The following is an 8,104-nucleotide window of genomic DNA, read 5'->3' on the forward strand; positions in this document are numbered from 1 at the left end:
AGTATGATTTGAGGGAGGTTTGGATGATATTTCTCGCAGACCTAGTAACAATGTAAAGGCTGGTGGGAGATGTTTTGACGGCAGTCATGTTTTGCTCAAATGGTTTGACATCATTAATTGAAGTTAAATGGTTTCCAACTGAGAAATCTAAACGCACAGTAATCTCTCTCTTTTTCTTTCTATCTGAAAGTGCTTTAGCTTTTGAAGTATATCTTTTACGTTCGTGGTAAATATAAGTTCTTACTTTGACACAAAATCAGATAGGTGTAAGATGTATGCGATCGACTAAACCATTCTCAAAATTTGTATGCTACTGAAAATAAAAGCCAGCTGTGACGGAATCTGAACTCAGATCACAGAAAATACAGCAACGCATTTCATTCAATTTTTTACTGTTTCTGCCGACTCCCAACTCCGTGAATTTTACACTAATTAATAACTTACAAAATTAACAAACAAGGCTACAAACTTACAGGTGTTTTATTATGTCGAATTACTCGAAGACTAATAGATAAGTGATTTGTATTTCATTGAGAGCTTCCAAGGAAAAAAGACATACTCAATATCACTTTTAATGATTTGAACTCGGAACATAAAAAAAATATACTTAAATGCTACATTACATCTAGTTCGACAGTCTGCTGTTTCTACCAAATTTAAACTAAATAATAATTTTTAATATTTCATTTTTGGATTTGGTTAGCAAGATTCTTTATGAGTTCGTGTGTTGAAGCATATTCTGTTGTGTCTGGGGAGAGTCATTTTAGGAAAATAAAAATAAGAAATAAGTGGAAATTTCACCGGTGAGTGTGTTACATTATAAGGCACAAAAAGAAAATGACTCTCCCCAGACACAACAGAATAATTCTTAATATTTTCTTCAAAATCCTCTTCTGTTTGCATAAGGAGTAGACCATAATGTCACTGAAGTTGTGCACTCACCGCTAACCAATCTACTTCAGCCGTTGATTCCTGATAATTTTTCTAGTCGGCAGAGGAAGAGAAATGGCCACAAGCCTCCCCAGTCTTTGAGACTGGTGGAAAGAATAGGGGAAATAATCCTCAGATCGGAGGACTGACCATGTGGTCGTGTTACACAAGGATAATGTAACGTTCAAGGCGGCGTGTTGGCAAAATCGTTAACATGCCGGACAAAATGCTTAGCAGCATTTTGTCCGTATTTACTTTCTAAGTTCCAATTCCACCGAGGTCGACTTTGTCTTTCGGAATTGATAAAATAAGTACCAGTTGAACAATGGGGTCACTGTAATTGGCTTTCCCCTCCCACTGAATTTCTAACCTAGTGCCAAAATTTGAAATCAGTATTATTCCTACGTCCTTTCCTAAAAACAGCAGCAACACCACCGCCATATGCAGTACCCTAATTAAGAAAATATACCATTGTCATCCACACCAACCACAATTCTCACTACCATCTCCACTACAAATACTACCTTCAACATCACCACTACAACCACCGCCACTTTCACTACCACACTTGTAATTCCACACACCCACAGCCAATATCATCACCACTCTTACCCGCTACATACCACCATACTACCATTACCGCCGCCAACACCACCACCACCAGTTGTACAAGTAGTAGGTAAAAGTATATAACCATAGCAGCAGTGACGATCAGATTAAACGTCTGTCAGTAATAGTAAACCTTTGATAATATTTTTTCTAGTTGATACGATATTAACCATACAAACAACGATTGTCACCTTGCCAGTTAGCATATCTTTGGCACAGAAACGACGTTTATAAAGACATCACCCGTGCTAGGAGGCGAGCAAGAAATATCTTCCAGTTCTTTACATACTGAGTTCAAATCCTGCCGAGGCTAACTTTGCCGTTCTTCATTTCGGAGTCAATAAGATACCATTTAAATATTGGTTGATAGCCGAATGGAATCGACTAACACCCTCCTCTCAAAATTACTGGCCCTGTTGTCTAAATCAATAACCTCTCGTAATTATGTTGCTGTTTGTTAGGAAGGCGAATAACCAGAAGCATTAGGAATGCCGGACAAAATGCTTAGCGGTATTTCTTCCGGCTTTACGTTCTGAGTCAAATCCCGCCAAGATTAACTTTATCTTTCATCCTCTCGAGTCGATAAAATAAGTACCAATCAAGTACTGAGGTTGGTATAATCGATTTACCCCTCCCTTAAAAGTAGCTGCTGCCAAAATTTGAAAAAAATTTGATTACTGTTTAATGTGGATTACTGTTTAATGTGGATTAGCGTCTGCTGAACTATGACCCAGCAGATCCACACGGGACAAAAGACTTTATTATCGTAAAATATGGAGGAAATCTTTAGTTTCTGGACGTGACTTAACACAGCACAAAATGATTTCTAAATAATATAATATAATATATATATATATATATAATATATATATATATATATATATATATATATATATATATATACATATATATATATATACATATATATATATATATATATATATATATTGCTAAGTGTTATCCAATAGATCGGAAATGGCCACTTGGAAGGTCTCCACGACGATGGAAAGAAGATTTGGTCATGCAATTTGGTTCAAGATGGAAAAGAATGGCATAATCAAGATAGAAATGGAATCACACTCTGACAAGCAGTGTATAACAGCATTTGATGGCCTGATCGATACTTTGATATATATTATCAATCACATATACTTATCGTACATGCCTCGTGTAGGCTGTGGTGGAGAATACTCTCTCAAAGCGATGGGTTTTTAAAAAATCATAAGAGTCACAGACAGGCAAGATAACTCACCCTCAATCCTATCTAGGAGTGATGGACATCGATGTTTCGCCATTTTTGTGGCTTGTTAACATCAGGTACCCGACCAGGATCGGAGGCGCATCATTTCGCCAGTTCACGATTTACATGCCCACGGCGGGTAAAGCCTTGTGCGGGTATACCCGGACAATGCAATACGTAAGAATAAATTCAAATAAGAAATAGAAGCAGCACTAGTGTAATACATCAGGGATCAAGCTAATCAATGTGTTTTTTTTTTCAAAGTACTTCCAGTATCTGTGAAGTAAAGCATTCAAATTTTTTTTGGTGCATAGTTTAATTTCTGCAAGCGCCAGGAAGGTGTAATCGAATTGAATTCATGACTGGTATATATTTTAATAATAGTTGATAGAAGATTAAAAAAATCATAATAATCAAAAGAATTGAGAAATCAATAATAGGCAATAGAACTGATAAAAACCGACATTATTAATTGTTTGAGAGGGCAAAAACCAAGTTTATTCCAGAAGAGGTGTTGCTGGTTAAACCCAAGTCAGTCTTGATTGAGCAGACTTCCTGTCTCTCTCTATTTTTTCTTCTTCTTTCAAGTGTTGTAAACTGTTGACTATGTATCTTGTTCTTTGTTTCAGGATGAAAGCTTGTGCTCTGAGAGACAGTTGACAGCTACTTCTAACAAGTCTACTGACCATGTTAATATTGCTTTGTCGTCTTAAGTCCATCTCATGACAGTTATTGTGGTTTCACCCAATGTCAACCCTGATCGAGCAGACTGTATGTTTCTAGGACTATAATATCTCATGATTCCGTCCAGTTTAAGACAGGATTTGAGGGAGAATTAACTACTATATCAAGCACTCCGAAAGGCTGCTTTGACTAACTAACGCAATACATATTTGATCTACGCTGTGGAGAAATGGGGGTGCGACTAATTAATGGGAAACCCAGACTGTAATGGTCTATAAACATAGAACTTAATAGATGTACGTAACACCATACAGCCGTCTGCTGATGCTGCCAAACACACCGTTCTGTTGAGAAAATACGAGATTTCAGTTCACACAGCAACTAAATATTAAAACTAGTGTGTGATGACTTTAATACTTATCTATCTATCGGTTTGTTTACTTATCTCTCACTACTTCTTTATCACTGCCTCTACCCACCCATCTCTCTTGTTCGTTCTTCTACCTACTTCTTAGTCCTCTCTCCTCCTATCACCACTATCTATCAACCTGCCAAAATTCGCCACGGTGTACCTCATTATACGAAAGAATTAACAAAATAACTGCCGCCGTTTGATCTTCCACATTCTCACTTCTCTACTGTTTTCGTCTCTCTCTCTCTTTCTCTCTTGCTCTCATCCCCCTCTCTCTCTCAATCTCTTTCTCTTCTTTCTCTTTCCCCCTCTGTCTACCTCTCTCTCCTTCTATCTATCTATCTTTCCCTATAGGTCTTGCATTAATATACTACCTTCTCTCCCAAGTGGTTTCACCCACTAATTACACGCGCATAACTACCAGCTAAACAAGGGAGTTTCCACGTTGCCGCTGGAAATAGCAACCAAATAATTGTCAAAATTATACCCTATTATCAATAAAAGGAAAGGAGCCCTAGATGATGTGATACTGGACACACTAAGGTCACTCATTATTTTTAAGAGGAGTATCATATATATATATATATTTACAAGGAAAATGTGTCAGTGATTTAGATGTTTCCCTTGTGTCGCAAACCCTACAGAAAATCACGGTTTCCCTGAGCATTTATGTAAGTGCTTCCTATCTCTCTTACTTCACTCAGAAGCGCATGTTCAGAGCAGGCCCCTTCACACGAACCAAGCTCGCTACTCTCATCCACCTGTCAATAAATCTGCTAGAAGGGAGCACCTCCCTCTCCACTCTGATCCGTCTCTTCAAGTGGAACCTGTAAAAGTTGATTAGAAATTCGCCAGAGGAAAGAGCCCGTCTTCAGCCCTTTCAGTATTGCCCACAACACAACCGCTTTCGCCATGGCCACTAGGCAGATGAAAACTGCCTGTCCTTCCCGATCAAAGGAAGAGCAATCTTAACAATAGACTCGGATGACAATGGACCAGATCTGTGTGACACGCGACAGCAAGTGCTCGACATAAGCCCACACATCAGAAATTGTCGGGTACTAGACGAGTGCGTGCAGAACGGTTTCATCGCTCTGCGCACATCTCGGGTAGCTCCGACTGACAGCACTTCCGTGCCTGTGGAGTTTCTCCCGAAGCAGCAACGCTCCCCGGGGAGCATTGCCAGGCCAGGGATATCTGAAAGTTATCCATAGGCCACGGCCCGAAAGTACAAGAACATTTTTACTTAAAATATTGCAGCTAAGGATAAAATTTGAATATTAAAACTTATTTGATTTTAATTTACAAAGTAACATTTTAAGTAAAAAAGGTACCACCATTTTGTTAAAATATTGGCACACTAGAACACTCAAAGAATGAGAGCCAGAAGTATCATTATATCTGAAGTTTTATGCTAAGTAGACTAGTAAGCAAATTCAAGACTAAAAATGTGAAAACTTGGCAATAACTCAAGCAAATTTTACTGTGAATTTGTTGTTATAGGTAGATTTTACTGTATATACAACTAATTTTTGTATTATTCTATTTATTGTGCTACTACTATTTTTAGAACCTATTTTCAAATTCCTAATTATTTAATAATAATTAAGAAAATGAATTTTTTTTAAGTGCAAAAAATATCTTAATTGGGTTATTTTTTTATTTTTAACAGAAGTAACAAGTAATAACTTGTTATACAATTTTTAGTTTTAACCAAAGCTAATATTTTCTGAATCTAAATATTTTATTTGAAATTTTATCCTTAGCTGCAATATTTAAAAAATTTTCTTCTTCTGTACTTTACCAGATGTAATAACTTGCTTGAACTTATCCAACTTGTCCTGTACTAGGTTTTTTTTGGTTATCTCACCCCCATTAAAAAATTGGGTTAGCTCTCCCGTTTTACGAGAAATATCGGTACTTTTGGTCATCTCCCTCAACTAAATGAATTGTTTAACCCCCAATAAAACAAAAAAAAAAGAAAAATGAAAAGTTAATAAACATGAAAACTGAAAAAATTAATCATCTTATTGAATCTGATACCATTTTTATAACAAATCATACCATTCCTATTGAGGAGGCCAAACGTCAACAATGTGTTGAAGTATTGAATCAAAAAGATCTAACTCTTTTAATCCAATCTTCTTGTCGCCACATTAACTCGATATTTAGTGGGAAGATAACCTAATGGCATTTTTTTAATGGGGGTGAGATAACCAAAAAGTATCCTGTATTTTTCCAGGTTTATAATCTAAAGAATATTATTTCTCTTGCTCGCATTTTTCCATGTAATGTATGTATTCGTGAATTGATGAATGAAATCAACTTGTCTGAGAGATAAATGAACCTTGGAGAAAAAAACTCTTGCTTGAAATTAAAAAGTTCTGTGCGCTCTCTGTGGGTATCTAGTGCCGATGAGAACTAAGCGTTCGAAACGCCCGCCTCCATCAGTCCAATAAGCATAGGACGTAGAAACTCTTGGAAGAGAAGAAGATGGCACCAGCCACAGAAATTTAGACACACACATATTCACATACATGTGTGTGTGACGGGGATGTCCAAATGATGCCTGTATACTGTTCTCAGATCCCTATAAAGTTACAAAGAAGAAGAAGCAAAAAGGACAGCTATTTATTATAGCAAGAAAATTGAGGTCGATTGGGGTGAATTCTTACTCGCCTGAAATGGTGGTGGGGGAACCTAGATTAAAACACAGACTTGACGGGATTGGGTTACAATTGTCTCATTCATACACCAGATGCTCTTGAAACATTAAGAACTGTTTCCTCCACGTTGTTTCTTTTCTTGAATTTCTTTTATCCTCTTACTCGTGATGAATTTCCATCACTTAAGTCTGAAAATATAAATATCCTTTGATGTCATTTGATAAATATTTCTTGAAGAGGATTTAGGCACCACCCAATAAAACACTTCACCAATATCAACGGTCGTTTCAGTGAAGCCAGTATTTATGTTCACAGATACAATCTCTCTCTCTCTCTCTCTCTCTCTCTCTCTCTCTCTCTCTCTCTGTACCTTTCTTTCTCTCTCTCTCTCCCTCTCTCTCTTCCATTCTATCCCTCACTCACTCGCTCGGCTCTGTCTTTTTCACATGTACAAACGAATCAGTTCAGTTCTCTCCGTCAATTCAATTTGTAATTATACTATCAAAACAAACCACATTTTTCAAAAGCAAAAAGAATTTCTCCTCAGAAGGATGTGTGTGTGTGTGTGTGTGTGTGTTAGATATTTATTGCCTTCACGGCTCACCAACAGACTGATTTTTATGTCTTCTGACACAGACCACCACATGTCATTTCAATATCATTTAAAAACTTCTCCCTTGAATTTCTAATCATTATATTATCATTTTAATCCGTTTTATTCACACCTGCTTTGTCCACCAATTACTTTTACACTCATTGGAAATATATACATTAAAAAATGTTGATGTATAACACCAGACCCTTTACCTTCTTTTTTACTATTCTATACTCCTGCCCCTGCATTCCTGTCATCAGTTTCTTTTTAATAGGTACAAAAAATGTTCAAGTTTTTCTTATTAGTAGTAGTGGGGGAAATAGGAAATTATAGCAGTCATTATTTTCTTGGGAACATTTGTAGTTCAAATGAATTTAATACATCTGACCGGAAACATGAACTTAATCGTATATTCGGTTCACTTGAAGTTCAGCTCTATTCTACGTTTATCACACACCACTCAACAATATTAGTTTCAGCTGGTGTTAACATATTTAATCCATGGACCATTAAATATCTAAATTTAAAATAAATATGCAGTAAGTGAAAAAAGGGGTGGGTGGATATTAATTAATGACTAATATATATATATATTTAATTTTTCAAATGAATACGGGATATAACTCTGGACATGTTTGTGACATATTCTGCTTTCCTTGCAAAGAAGTGTAGCCACCGTGTAACTACCGAATAAACTTCTCCATACATATTTCTTTCAAATGAATATGTATTTAGCTTTTTCCCAGTGCAATAAATAAACGGATTAATGTGATGTTCGTATTTCTCTTGAGGCGAATAGTAGGATGGATCTCTTCCATTTGGCTGCCAGCATTTCAAAGATTAAAGTTTATAGAAAATTTTAAAATTTGGCATATTAATGTATTTTTCCAAGATGAATTGCTGGAGATATTTCACTTTTTCCATAGTTCATTGAAAACAAAAGTTAAAAATGCATTCAATCAATTTCT

The 8,104-nt window shown here is 36.3% G+C and overlaps 1 protein-coding gene across 1 annotated transcript in view; it reads right to left on the reverse strand.

The window, feature by feature from the left end:
• Positions 1–6,520: 6,520 nt before the first annotated feature.
• The window catches only part of LOC115216362 (histone chaperone asf1b-B-like), a 295,828-nt gene continuing 294,244 nt past the window's right edge, over positions 6,521–8,104 (reverse strand). The window contains exon 5 of the mRNA XM_036506683.1: positions 6,521–6,729. The gene's annotated coding sequence lies outside the window, so the exon portion shown is untranslated. The remainder of the gene's footprint in view (positions 6,730–8,104) is intronic.

Source organism: Octopus sinensis, linkage group LG10 (genome assembly GCF_006345805.1).
Source record: "Octopus sinensis linkage group LG10, ASM634580v1, whole genome shotgun sequence".
NCBI lineage: Eukaryota > Metazoa > Mollusca > Cephalopoda > Octopoda > Octopodidae > Octopus > Octopus sinensis.